The sequence below is a fragment of the Triticum dicoccoides genome, chromosome 6B (genome assembly GCF_002162155.2).
Source record: "Triticum dicoccoides isolate Atlit2015 ecotype Zavitan chromosome 6B, WEW_v2.0, whole genome shotgun sequence".
NCBI classification, from domain to species: domain Eukaryota; kingdom Viridiplantae; phylum Streptophyta; class Magnoliopsida; order Poales; family Poaceae; genus Triticum; species Triticum dicoccoides.
In genome coordinates this window covers 188,486,264-188,501,949 of record NC_041391.1, presented here as the reverse complement: position 1 = coordinate 188,501,949, position 15,686 = coordinate 188,486,264, and positions in this window count along the sequence as shown.

Here is a 15,686-nt window from a genome sequence, read left to right as displayed (position 1 = left end):
CCACCGTGGGCCCACGAGACAGGGGGGCCCTCGTGGCCAGGTGCTTTGCCCCCTGCTGTGTTCTTAGTGCCTAAAATCCTCAAATAATCCATAAAAAATCATACTAAATTTGCAGGGCATTTGGAGCACTTTTATTTTTGGGTTATTTTTTATTGCATGGATAATTCATAAAACAGACAGATAATACTAGTTTTGCTTTATTTATTCTAAATAACAGAAAGTAAAAAGAGGGTACAGAAGGTTGTGCCTTCTAGTTTCATCCATCTCATGATCATCAAAATGAATCCACTAACAAGGTTGATCAAGTCTTGTTAACAAACTCATTCCGAATAACACGGAACCGGAGAAATTTCGAATAACACTAGGTTACCTCAACAGGGATATGAACATCCCCAACAATAAGAATATCATATTTTTTGTTGACAGTAGGGAGAGGAAATTCAAAACCTCCAATAATGATAGTTGGAATTTTTCCAATAGAATTGATGCTATGAACTTGAGGTTGTTTCCTCGGAAAGTGTACCGTATGCTCATTACCATTAACATGAAAAGTGGCATTGCCTTAGTTGCAATCAATACAGCCCCTGCAGTATTCAAAAAGGGTCTACCAAGGATAATTGACATACTATCGTCCTCGGGAATATCAAGAATAACAAAGTCTGTTAAGATAGTGACATTTGCAACCACAACAGGTACATCCTCACAAATACCGATAGGTATAGCAGTTGATTTATCAGCAATTTGCAAAGATATTTCAGTAGGTGTCAACTTATTCAATTCAAGTCTACGATATAAAGAGAGAGGCATAACACTAACACCGGCTCCAAGATCACATAAAGCAGTTTTAATATAGTTTCTTTTAATGGAGCATGGTGTAGTTGGTACCCCTGGATCTCCAAGTTTCTTAGGTATTCCACCTTTAGAAGTGTAATTAGCAAGCATGGTGGACATTTTAGCTTCCGGTATCTTTCTTTTATTTGTAATGATATCCTTCATATATTTAGCATAAGAGTTTACTTTAAGCATATCAATTAAGCGCATACGTAAGAAGATAGGCCTAATCATTTCAGCAAAGTGCTCAAAATCCTCATCATCCTTTGTCTTGGATGGTTTAGGAGGAAAGGGCATGGGTTTCTGAACCCATGGTTCTTGTCGGTGTCAAAACCGGCGGATCTCGGGTAGGGGGTCCCGAACTGTGTGTCTAAGGCTAATGGTAACAGGAGGCGGGGGACATGATGTTTACCCAGGTTCGGGCCCTCTCGATGGTGGTAATACCCTACTTCCTGCTTGATTGATCTTGATAATATGAGTATTACAAGAGTTGATCTACCACGAGATTGTAGAGGCTAAACCCTAGAAGCTAGCCTATGATTATGATTGCCCTTGTCCTACGGACTAAACCCTCCGATTTATATAGAAACCGGAGGGGGCTAGGGTTACATAGAGTCGGTTATGGAGAAGGAGATCTACATATCCAAATTGCCAAGCTTGCCTTCCACGCAAAGGAGAGTTCCACCCGGAGACGGGACGAAGTCTTCAATCTTGTATCTTCATAGTCCAACAGTCTGGCCAAAGTATATAGTCCGGCTGTCCGAGGACCCCCTAATCCAGGACTCCCTCGGTTCTCTTTCTCTACCGTGCTTCCTAGCAACAAAATCTCTTTTATCATAACGTTGATTCTTTGATTGTGGGTTATTAAGATCAACAGTAGGTTCAATCTCTACTTCATTATTATTGTTAGGTTGAGCATCAACATGAACATTATCATTAACATTATCACTAGGTTCATGTTCATCACCTGATTGTGTTTCAGCATCAGAAATAGAAATATCATTGGGATTCTCAGGTGTGTCCACAACAGGTTCACTAGAAGCATGCAAAGTCCTATCGTTTTTATTTTTCTTCCTTTTAGAAGAACTAGGTGCCTCTAAATTATTTCTCTAAGAATCTTGCTCGATTCTCTTAGGGTGGCCTTTAGGATACAAAGGTTCCTGAGTCATTCTACCAGTTCTAGTAGCCACTCTAACAGCAAAGTCATGTTTATTATTTAATTCATCGAGCAAATCACTTTGAGCTTTAAGTACTTGCTCCGCTTGAGTGGTAACCATAGAAGCATATTTGCTAATGAGTTTAAGTTCACCTTTAACTCTAGCCATATAATCACTCAAGCGTCCTATCATGAAAGCATTACTCTAATTATCTACCAACATAAGCATTAAAACTTTCTTGTCTAGCCATAAAGTCATCAAATTCATCTAAACATTGGCTATGAAATTTGGTAGACGGGATTTCCACCTTATCATATCTATAGAGAGAATTTACCTTTACTACCTGTGTCGGCTTATCAAGACAATGTGTTTCTTCGACGGGCGGTATATTAAGACCATGTATTTCTTCAATAGGAGGTAAATTCTTAACATCTTCAGCTTTAATACCTTTTTATTTCATAGATTTCTTTGCCTCTTGCATATCTTCAGGACTGAGAAATAGAACAGCCTCTTCTTCGGCATTGGTTTGGGAATAGGCTCAGGAGCCGGCTCAGGAGTTGGCTCAATTGGCTCAGGAAGAGTCCAATTATTTTCATTAGTCAACATATTATTCAATAACAATTTAGCTTGGTCGACTGTTCTTTCCCTAAAAACACAACCAACACAACTATCCAAGTGGTCCTTGGAAGCATCGGTTAGTCCATTATAAAAGATATCAAGTATTTCATTTTTCTTAAGAGGATGATCAGGCAAAGCATTAAGTAATCGGAGAAGCCTCCCCCAAGCTTGTGGGAGACTCTCTTCTTCGATTTGCACAACATTATATATTTCCCGCAAGGCAGCTTGTTTCTTATGAGTAGGGAAATATTTAGCAGAGAAGTAATAAATCATATCCTAGGGACTACACACACAACCAGGATCAAGAGAATTAAACCAAATTTTAGCACCACCCTTTAATGAGAATGGAAATATCTTAAGGATATGATAATAGTGAGACTTCTCATCATTAGTGAATAGGGTGGCTATATCATTTAACTTGGTAAGATGTGCCACAACAGTTTCAGATTCATAGCCATAAAAAGGATCGCATTCAACCAAAGTAATTATCTCAGGATCAACAGAGAATTCATAATCCTTATTAGTAACAAAGATAGGTGAAGTAGCAAAAGCAGGGTCATATTTCATCCTAGCATTCCGAGTTTTCTGTTTAAGTTTAGCTAGTAATTTCTTAAAATCAGATCTATCATTGCAAGCAAAAAGATCTCTACCAGTTTCTTCATCCATAACATAACCCTCAGGAACAACAGGCAATTCATACTTAGGGTGAGAACCTTCATCATCACTATCATCAATAATTTTATATTCAATAATTTCATTCTCTCTAACCCTAGCAAGTTGTTCATCAAGAAATTCACCTAATGGCACGGTAGTATCAAGCATAGAAGTAGTTTCATCATAAGTATCATGCATAGCAGAAGTGGCATCATCAATAACATGCGACATATCAGAATTCATAGCAGTAGCAGGTTTAGGTGTCGCAAGCTTACTCAAAACAGAAGGAGAATCTAGTGCAGAGCTAGATGCCAGTTCCTTACCTCCCCTCGTAGTTGAGGGAAAAATATTAGTTCTTTCGTCTTTCAAGTTCTTCATAGTGATCAGCAGATATAAATCCCAAGTGACTCAAAGAATAGAGCTATGCTCCCCGGCAACGGCGCCAGAAAATGGTCTTGATAACCCACAAGTATAGGGGATCGCAACAGTTTTCGATGGTAGAGTATTCAACCCAAATTTATTGATTCGACACAAGGGGAGCCAAAGAATATTCTCAAGTATTAGCAGTTGAGTTGTCAATTCAACCATACCTAGATAACTTAGTATCTGCAGCAAAGTATTTAGTAGCAAAGTAGTATGATAGTAATGGTAACAGTGGCAGAAGTAAAGATAGCAGTTTTGTAATAGTTGTAACAGTAGCAACGGAAAAGTAAATAAGCAAAGCACAATATGTGAAAAGCTCGTAAGCATTGGATCAGTGATGGATAATTATGTTGGATGCGATTCCTCATGTAATGGTTATAACATAGGGTGACACAGAACTAGCTCCGGTTCATCAATGTAATGTAGGCATGTATTCCGAATATAGTCATACGTGCTTATGGAAAAGAACTTGCATGACATCTTTTGTCCTACCCTCCAGTGGCAGCGGGGTCCTAGTGGAAACTAAGGGATATTAAGGCCTACTTTTAATAGAGCACCGGACCAAAGCATTAACACATAGTGAATACATGAACTCCTCAAACTACAGTCATCACCGAGAAATATCCCAATTATTGTCACTTCGGGGTTGTCGGATCATAACACATAATAGGTGACTATAGACTTGCAAGATAGGATCAAGAACTCACATATATTCATGTAAACATAATAGGTTCAGATCTGAAATCATGGCACTCGGGCCCTAGTGACAAGCATTAAGCATAGCAAAGTCATTGCAACATCAATCTCAGAACATAGTGGATACTAGGGATCAAACCCTAACAAAACTAACTTGATTACATGGTAAATCTCATCCAACCCATCACCGTCCAGCAAGCCTACGATGGAATTACTCACGCACGGCGGTGAGCATCATGAAATTGGTGATGGAGGATGGTTGATGATGACGACAGCGACGAATCCCCCTCTTCGGATCCCTGAACGGACTCCAGATCAGCCCTCCCGAGAGAGATTAGGGCTTGGCGGCGGCTCCGTATCGTAAAACGCGACGAAACTTTCTCTCTGATTTTTTTCTCCGCGAAACGGAATATGTAGAGTTGGAGTTGAGGTCGGTGGAGCATCAGGGGAACCACGAGATAGGGGCGCACCCATGGGGAGGGGGCGTGCCCCCCACCCTCGTGGACAGGGTGTGGGCCCCCTGGCCTTGGTTCTTTCGCCAATATTTTTTATATTTTCCAAAAGTTATCTCCGTGGATTTTTAGGTCATTCTGAGAACTTTTGTTTTTTGCACAATAAACAACACCATGGCAGTTCTGCCAAAAACAGCGTCAGTCCAGGTTAGTTTCATTCAAATCATGCAAGTTAGAGTCCAAAACAAGCGCAAAAGTGTTTGGAAAAGTAGATATGTTGGAGATGTATCACTCCACACATCGACCGACTCCTGCCTGCATCTAGAGTATTAAGTTCATAAGAACAGAGTAACACATTAAGAAAGATGACATGATGTAGAGGGATAAACTCATGCAATATGATATAAACCCCATCTTTTTATCCTCGATGGCAACAATACAATACGTGCCTTGCTGCCCTTGCTGTCACTGGGAAAGGACACTGCAAGATTGAACCCAAAGCTAAGCACTTCCCCCATTGCAAGAAAGATCAATCTAGTAGGCCAAACCAAACTGATAATTCGAAGAGACTTGCAAAGATAACCAATCATACATAAAAGAATTCAGAAGAGATTCAAATATTTCTCATAGATAAACTTGATCATAAACCCACAATTCATTGGATCTTGACAAACACACCACAAAAAGAGTTACATCGAATAGATCTCTAAGAAGATCAAGGAGAACTTTGTATTGAGATTCAAAGAGAGAGAAGAAGCCATCTAGCTAATAACTATGGACCTGAAGGTCTGCGGTAAGCTACTCACAACTCATCGGAGAGGCCTTGGAGATGATGTAGAGGCCCTCCATGGTCGATTCCCCTTCCGGCGGAGCGCCGGCGAAGGCTCCAAGATGGGATCTCGCGGATACAGAAGGTTGCGGCGGTGGAATTAGGTTTTCGTGGTGCCCCCCGATGTTTTCAGGGTACAGGAGAATATATAGGCGAAGGAAGTACGTCGGTGGAGAAACAAGGAGCCCACGAGCGTGGGGGGCGTGCCCACCTCCTTAGGGTGCGTCGGGCACCCTCGTGGCCGCCTCATTTGCAGCTTGACGTCCACTCCAAGTCTCCTGGATTGCGTTTGTTCCGAAAAGATAGCTCCCGAAGGTTTCATTCCGTTTGGACTCTGTTTGATATTCCTTTTCTTCGAAACACTGAAATAGGCAAAAAACAGCAATTCGAGTTGGGCCTCCGGTTAGTAGGTTGGTCCCAAAAATGATATAAAAGTGTAAAGTAAAGCCCATAAACATCCAAAACGGGTAATATAATAGCATGGAACAATCAAAAATTATAGATACGTTGGAGACGTATCAGGTGTTGTTTAAGCTTATTTATGAAACAAGAGCAAAAGAGTTTGTAGAAGTTTTTCTTTTTCACTTTCAGTTTATCAACTGAATTGCTTGAGGACAAGCAAAGGTTTAAGCTTGGGGAGTTGATACGTCTCCAACGTATCTACTTCTCCTAATGCTTTTCCTCTTGTTTTGGACTCTAATTTTCATGATTTGAATGATACTAACCTCGGACTGACGTTGTTTTCAGCAAAACAACCATGGTGTTATTTTTGTGCAGAAATAAAAGTTCTCCGAATGGAACAAAACTTTGCGAGGATTTTTTATATCAAATAAGAGAATTTCTGGAACCATGAAGGACCTGAGGGGGGCACAACCCACCAGGGTGCGCCAGCCCCCCAGGCGCGCCCTGGTGGGTGCTGCCCACCTGGTGGCCCCGCTGACGCTCAAACCGACGCTATAAAATCCCATATTTCCAGAAAACAAAATTAGGGAGAAAGAATTATTGCGTTTCACGAGCCGGAGCCGGCGCCAAGCCCTATTCTTCCTCGGGAGGGCAGATCTGAAGTCCGTTTGGGGCTCCGGAGAGGGGGATCTTTGATCTTCGTCATCACCAACACAGCTCCATCACCAATTCCATGATGCTCCCCACTAGGAGTGAGTAATTCCTTTGTAATCTCGCTGGTCAGTGAGGAGTTGGATGAGATTCATCATGTAATCGAGTTAGTTTTGTTAGGGCCTGATCCCTAGTATCCACTATGTTTTGAGATTGATGTTGTTATGACTTTGCCATGCTTAATGCTTGTCACTTTGGGCCCGGGTGCCATCATTTCAGATTTGAACCATTTATGTTATCACCATTATATCCATGTTCTAGATCCGATCTTGCAAGTTATAGTCACATACTACGTGTTATGATCCGGCAACCCCGGAGTGACAATAGTCGGGATCACTCCTGGAAGCGATTCAGTTGGATAGTGATTTGACCTATGAAGAGAAACCAGTCAAGATTCTCGAGTTTGCCAGCAGAGTCACGCGCAGCAAGGTTATCAAGTTCTGCAAAGTTCAGTGGAGCCACCATACCGAGGATGAAGCCACCTGGGAGCGAGAGGAAGACCTACGGAAGGACCACCCTCACCTATTTCCTAACCAACCCGAATCTCGAGGGCGAGATTCATCTTAAGGGGGGTAGGTTTGTAACATACCAAATTTTCAATTTGGAATGTTATACATTAGATCATCACTGCATATCATATTTTATTGCATTTTGGCTAGATCCTAGAAATTCTACGCAACTCAAGGACCCACGGAGAGAGTTGGGGATTTCGTTATTTTCATATTTGAGTTTTCTCAAATTTAGAAAAGAGGATCGTTTGATTTTAATTATTTTATATTCGTATACTTCTTTTATAAAAATAAAAGAGAGGGAATAAAATGACTTCCCAAAATAAAGAAATATTGGATATTTAATATTAAAATCAAATAAGATTTTTATTTCAGAGTTTTTTTTCGCTATTTTATTTGAATTAGGAAAAATGTGCGTTTTTCAAAATTGCATTTTTGGCCCAAATAAATGTTCACCTTGTCCGGCTTATTTTTAGGACAGGAAAATTTTATTTTGGAATTTTTGGAGTCCGTTTAGTATTTATTTTCTTTCTTTTTTTGCGCGTTGGAATTATTTAAAAAAAAGTCAACCCGACTTGGGCTGCGTGGGCGACCCGGACTCCGCCTCGCCCAGGCTTTATAAGCCGCCTGAGCCGCCCCAGCCCACGCCGGCCCGCGCCGCCGCCCAAACCCTAACCCTAAGCCGCCGCCTCCACCAGTTGCCGCCGACGCCGCGCCGCCTCTCGCCGACGTCGCCGCCTCCCGCCGACGCCGCCGATGCCGCTTTCGCCGCCGCCACCATCGACCGCCGCCGCCCCGCCGTTGCCTCGCCGCCCCGCCGGACCCGCCCTATGCTGCCCCGTCGGACTCGCTGGAGGTAGCCGCCGCCGCCGGTTTTCCTCGGAAAACCGTTCGTTTTTTTAGAAACCCCAGTTTAATTTTTTTATTAGATCAGTTTTATTTTTTCGGTTTTAGTTATTTAGCGAACGCCTGTTCGCTTATTCGTTTTAATGAACGGTTTTCACCATTTAGCCGCAGACAGCGAACGTTCGTTCGTTAGCCTGTTCGTCAGTTTTCCTTTTTCGAGGGTTTTCCACGATTATTTTCGATCGTAATTTCTACCCTGATTTTCGTTTTAGTTTATCTTTTCGCTTGTTTATAGGAATCAGGCGATTCAAGCGCCTAGAGTTTCGTCTCGAAACCCTCTTTCTGTTTAACCAATTCAAACAAGTTTTTGCTATTGTAAAATTTGACATAGGTCCAGATTAGTAAACGAAGCTCGTTTCTTTCGCCGTTTGAGTTTCCTTGCTTCATTTGATTTGATTCTTTTTGCAAATCGGAGTTCTTAAGTTGAACTTTCTGGTTAGATCTCTTATTTGAGTTTTACACGTGCTTTAGATGAGTGCTTACTGTATGCTTGTTTGTTTGCGATAGAGTACCCGAAGTGCGCAGCGTGCTACTATGAGTCTCTAGGTTTCACGGATCATCAGCAAGGCAAGTAACACTTTGATCATATCTCTTTACTACCCAGTTTTATTGCATTAGATAAATCCTCAAACAATTGCATGGTTAGGATCTAATTAATATGTGGGTTTTTGGAAGTAGATGAGGTAGTACCTATTGCCCTGTTTATTATCAGACCTTTGGGAGTTACTTCTAGGTTTGCTTATCTTGCTATGTTATGCTTGTAGACGTGGATTGGGTGAGTGTATCCATGACAGATGTGAGTGTTTATTTAATGGTTAACTTAAGGTGGCTACTTTAATACACATCTGGGTGGATTGCGGCACCTGGGGAACCCAGTGTTGCCTGTATTTTTGGAAATCCTGGGGTACCGTGTGATTCTCCTATGGACTGCCACCCAGGCTCAAAGGGATCATAAGATTATTCATGCTAGAAACTTCCGTGTACAGCCGCAAGCTACTATGGTCTTTAGCATAGTTGAGTATGTTGCGTGACCTCTTTTAGTGGTAGGCTAGGAGATGTAGGGGATGTAGGTTGGTACTGTCTACCCAGAGTAAATAGTTAATGCTTCTGAAAGACTGTATCTCGGTCATCCGTTTCTCACACATCATGTAGTGCGAGAAATTCAACGGAGGAGATCGAGTCTGGCGGGGAAAAGTGCGCAAACCTCTGCAGAGTGTGCAAACTAATCATGGTTAGCCGTGTCCCCGGTTATGGATGTTTTGAGTATCTAGTTTCTTGGATTATCATGTGAATCTCATCATGTTACTTAATTTGTTTTGATTGGGTTAATGATGATGCTTAATTGGGATTGAGTTGGAGGAACCTTCTCAATGTTTAACAACCACCATGATAGTTAAACAAAGCTTATTCCTTTATTGTAGGGAAAAATTGGCTTTATGCAAAACTATAACCATAGAGCTTTCCACCAGCCATATATGCATGTAGTGATAGCATTATTCTGTTCATTACTCTCTATGTGTTCCATTGCCAGCATATTCCATGTGCTGACCCGTTTCTGGGCTGCAACGTTCATGTTGCAGACTTTTCAGACGACGAGTAAGGTGCCTTAGGTCGTGATCTTTCACTCAGTGATGCCGTTGGAGTTGATGGACTCGCTTTTATCTTACAAGCCCTCCGCTGTTATCGTTATTAGATGGCCTTAAGCCATATTTATTATAATAAGTTATCTTTTGAGACATTCGATGTAATAAGTGTGTGATTGCTACTCTGTTATAAATCCTTCAAGTACTATGCGTGTTAGCATTACCGATCCAGGGATGACCCTGTTGCATAGAGATCAGACTGTTTGAGGTCTAGTCGCTACAAGATGGTATCAGAGCACACGCTGACTGTAGCACACGACCACTAAGCCAAAGCTCTAGATCACTACTCTCTTCTCATTTCTAACTCCTCTCCCTTTTCTACTCTTTAGGATGGCGGATGCAAGGAACAAGTTCACGCAACCGGATGAAGATACACCCCTCGGACGCCACTTGAAGGAAGTCACTACATACCTGAATATCGGAGTACCAAGTTTCACCGAAACCTACATCGCCACTTTACCAGAAGAGGAGTGTTGGATGATTCAAGTTCAAGTTCCAGGAAGAACGTTCATGCCAGTCACTGAGCCCATAGAGTTTTCCTTTGATGCACCAACCCGGAGTTTAGGATAGAGCATGGCAGCCCACATCACCATGGGACGCATTGGAGAAGTTTACCACAAGGATCTCAAGGATACTATCTACCAGATTTGTGGGCGCCAAGATGAGCAATGGGAGATGATCAGCACCATGAAGGATAGATCTATTGCAGCTTTCATCCAGGAGTTAAACCAGCACATTTGCCACTAGGAGAACCAGATGTGTGCAGGCATGATAGATCTGAAGAAGGCTATGACCAGGATCATGGAGCTGGAAGAAGAACTCAAGACTACACACGATGGATATGAGAAGGAAATGACGACACTCATGGAAAAGAATGACGACCTGAAGAAGAAGCTAAAAATATTCATGGGATACCCCGCGTCATGAGGAGATGATGACGATTCCACTCCCGAAGAACTACATCATCATCGACAACACCGACTCGGATCCCGACGATAGAGATGATGACTTTGTTGATGAAGCTGGAGCGGATATCATGGAGTCTTCGACCGATCAATTTTTCTAGTCGACCACCATAACAGTAGTAGTATTCCCCCCATGTATATAGTATAGTCCGAGCACTTTTGTAACGATAGTTAGACCATTGTATGCCCTTGTTTGAATTGATTGAAGTGATATGTTTGTGTTTGTCTCATGTGCATATGGGTAGTGTTTTCCCTCTAGACCTCATTCTATTCTGTATTTCTCATCTTTTCTAAACCCTCAGATGCCTCCGAGACGTGACAATGGATTTGCATTCCCACCAGAGCTCACTCAGTTGATCCAGCCGCAAAATGCATTGATGCAGATACTAGTCCAGAATCAGAATCAGGGGAACAACAACAACAACAACAACAACCCACCACCACCACCTGTTGATCACTTAGCCCATTTCTTAAGGCTTAACCTGCCAGTGTTCTCCAGTAGCACCGAGCCGATAGTTGCTGATGATTGGCTCCGCAAGATTGGAAGGGAGTTGACCACTGCAGGATGCACAGATGCGGAGAGAGTGCGCTTTGCCGCACATCACCTTGATGGACCCGCAGCATCATGGTGGGAGAATTTCACAGCCACTTATCCCATCGACATAGTCACATGGGATCAGTTTCAACAGGCTTTCCGTACTGCCCATGTTTCAGCAGGAGCTATGGCCATGAAGAAGCATGAGTTTCGTAACTTGCACCAAGGAGGACGTACAGTTGGCTAGTATGTGGATGATTTTAGTAAGCTAGCACGTTATGCCCCAGATGACGTTGCTATGGATGCAGCTAAGCAGGAGAAGTTTCTGGAAGGTCTGAATGATGAGCTGAGCATGCAGTTGATGGTGGCAACTTTCAACAACTACCATGAGTTGGTAGACAGAGCTCTCATGATTGAAGGGAAGCAGTAGCAGATTGACAGCCGCAAGAGGAAGTATGGACATGGTAAGTACAATTCTGGATCTCAATAGAAGCCTCGTTTTACACCGAACTCGGGAGGACCTTTTCAGCATACCCATGGAGGTCACAATCATAATGGAGGGAGTTCGCACAACCATAATGGCCCCAAGAATGGCAATGGGAATGGAGGAAGCAACGGACAGAACCGTACCAACCCATCAACACCAGCCAAGAGGGATCTAAGCCACATTACCTGTTTCAAGTGCCAGAAGACTGGACATTATGCCACTGAATGTCCTTAAACTAAGGATGGAAATGGCAATGGAAGCTCTGGGAAGAAGCCTAACCCTTTCAACAGGGGACAGGTGAACCACGTTAATGTCAAGGAGGTTGAAGCCCAGCCAGATGCAGTAATAGGTAAGTTTTTGGTTAAGTCATTTACTGCAATTGTTCTTTTTGATACTAGAGCATCGCATTCATACATATCAAGGGGATTTGTGGATAAGTATAAACTACCAACCCAAGCCCTTAGGTCACCCATGTTAGTAACCTCGCCAGGAGCGGAGTATATGGCTAGTCTATGGTGTGATCGGTTACCATTAAGGATTGGTAACTACGTGTTTCCCTCAAACCTAATAGTATGGGACTCACAAGGATTGGATATGATATTAGGCATGGATTGGTTATCGAAGTATGGAGGGAACATTGAATGCGCCAGTAAGTTGATCTTGCTTACCACCCCAGAAGGAAGAAGGATCAAGTATGTATCCCGGCATGTGCCGAGGAGGACCCAAGTGAATTCCTTATCAGGAGTTGTACAGGAGGAAGTACTAGTGGTGAAGTATTTCCCTAACGTATATCCAGAAGAGTTGCCAGGCATGCCACCGGATAGAGACATTGAGTTTTTGATTGAGCTTTTTCTAGGCACAGGGCCAATATCCAAGAGACCGTACAGGATGCCCGCAAAGGATTTAGAAGAAATTAAGAAGCAGATTAAGGAGTTACTGGGTAAAGGCTATATTCGCCCAGGTTTGTCACCTTGGGGATCGCCAGTGCTTCTAGTGGAGAAGAAGGATGGACCATTAAGGATGGTTGTTGATTATCGAGGGTTGAATGAAGTGACAATCAAGAACAAGTACCCACTGCCAATGATCAATGATCTATTTGACCTGTTGCAAGGAGCTAAAGTATTTTCCAAGATCGATCTGCGATCAGGATACCACTAGCTGAAGATTCGAGAGCAGGATATACCTAAGACAGCTTTTACCACAAGGTACGGGCTATATGAGTATACCGTTATGTCATTTGGTCTGACTAACACACCTGCCTATTTCATGAACATGATGAACAAGGTGTTTATGGAGTTTCTGGATAAGTTCGTCGTGGTGTTCATTGATGATATTTTGGTCTACTCAAAGAATGAAGAGGAGCATAAGGAGCATTTGCGTTTGGTACTTGGGAAACTCAGAGAACATCAGTTATATGCCAAGTTCAGCAAGTGTGAGTTTTGGTTGAAGGAAGTTGGATTCCTCGGACATGTTATATCCGGAGAAGGAATACCAGTAGACCCCACCAAGGTTGTCACTGTGACAAATTGGGAAGCCCCCACATCAGCTGGAGAGATCCGGAGTTTTCTTGGACTTGTAGGATACTACCGGAGGTTCATTGAGAATTTCTCAAGGATTGCAAAACCCATGACGGAGTTGTTAAAGAAGGACACCAAATTCAAATGGACTGAGGAATGTGAGGCCAGCATTCAGTAGTTGAAGAAACGTTTGGTTACATCACCGGTGTTGATTCTGCCAGATCAGCGCAAGGATTGTGAAGTATATTGCAACACTTCACGTCGAGGACTTAGAGCAGTACTTATACAGGAGGGAAGAGTTGTTTCTTATGCCTCACGGCAGCTTAAACCCCATGAGTTGAATTATGCCACGCATGATTTGGAGTAAGCATCCGTAGTACATGCGTTGAAGACATGGAGACATTTTCTCATCGGAAACCATTGTGAGGTGTACACGGATCACAAGAGTTTGAAGTACATCTTCACACAGAAGGAGTTAAATCTCAGGCAAAGGAGATGGTTTGAGCTCATTAAGGATTATGATATGAGGCTGCACTATCACCCCGGAAAGGCTAACGTAGTAGCCGATGCGTTGAGCCACAAGAGCCATGTCAACACCCTCATGACCGGAGAGTTACCCAAGGAGTTAGCCAAGAATCTTCGTGAGCTATGTTTGGAGATAGTTCCAAGAGGCTATGTAGCAGCATTGGAAATTCAGTCTACTCTGATGGACAAAATTAGAGAAGCTCAGAAGACCGACAAGGAGATTGCCGAGATAAAGGAGAAGATGAGCAAAGGAAAGGCTAAGGGATTTCGTGAGGATGAGCACGATACCTTATGGTTTGAGGACCGCGTTTATGTGCCTAATGACCCGGAGATCAGGAAGTTGATTCTACAGGAGGCCCATGATTCACCGTATTCGATTCACCCAGGAAATACCAAGATGTATCTGGATTTGAAGGACAGTTTCTGGTGGACCGGAATGAAGAAGGATATTGCGGAGTATGTAGCAGTTTGTGATGTATGTCAGAGAGTAAAGGCCGAGCATCAGAAGCCAGCAGGATTGCTATAGCCATTGCCAATACCCGAATGGAAGTGGGATAAGCTAGGCATGGATTTTATCACGGGATTGCCCAGGACACGTTCAGGCTATGACTCGATATGGGTTGTAGTTGATCATTTGACGAAGGTAGCTCATTTCATCCAAGTGAAGACCACTTATACCAGTGCTAAGCTGGCAAAGATATACATGACCAGGATCGTATGTCTGCACGGAGTTCCGAGGACCATTGTATCAGATAGAGGAACTCAGTTTACCTCAAAGTTCTGGAATCAGTTGCACGAAACTTTGGGTACCAGGCTAGAGTTCAGTACAGCCTTTCATCCATAGACAGATGGACAGACTGAGAGAGTCAATCGGATTCTGGAGGACATGTTGAGAGCTTGTGCGCTAGACTACGGATCTAGTTGGGACGACAATTTACCATATGCAGAGTTCTCTTACAACAACAGTTATCAATCCAGTTTGAAGATGGCCCCTTTCGAAGCTTTGTATGGAAGGAGGTGCAGGACACCTTTATTGTGGGATGAAGTTGGAGACCGTTAGTTGTTTGGACCAGATTTGATTAAGGAGTCTGAAGAGAAGGTTAAGCTGATTCGCGATAGACTCAAGGTAGCCCAGTCCAGGCAAAAGAGCTATGCGGATTCTGAATGCAAGGAGACAATTTACGAAGTCGGAGACAAAATTTATCTTCCTGTATCCCCACTTTGAGGAGTTAAGCGTTTTGGAGTTAAGGGAAAGTTAGCACCACGTTTTGTGGGACCATACAAAGTTTTGGAATGTATGAGAGAAGTTGCTTACAAGTTGGAATTGCCCGAAGGATTGTTAGGAGTTCATGATGTGTTCCATGTATCCCAGTTGAAGAAGTGCCACGCAGAGATGGCTGATATCCCTCTGAGAGATACAGTACCACTAGAAGCGATTCAGTTGGATAGTGATTTGACCTATGAAGAGAAACCAGTCAAGATTCTCGAGTTTGCCAGCAGAGTCACGCGCAGCAAGGTTATCAAGTTCTGCAAAGTTCAGTGGAGCCACCATACCGAGGATGAAGCCACCTGGGAGCGAGAGGAAGACCTACGGAAGGACCACCCTCACCTATTTCCTAACCAACCCGAATCTCGAGGGCGAGATTCATCTTAAGGGGGGTAGGTTTGTAACATCCCAAATTTTCAAATTGGAATGTTATACATTAGATCATCACTGCATATCATATTTTGTTGCACTTTGGCTAGATCCTAGAAATTTTATGCAACTCAAGGACCCACGGAGAGAGTTGGGGATTTCGTTATTTTCATATTTGAGTTTTCTCAAA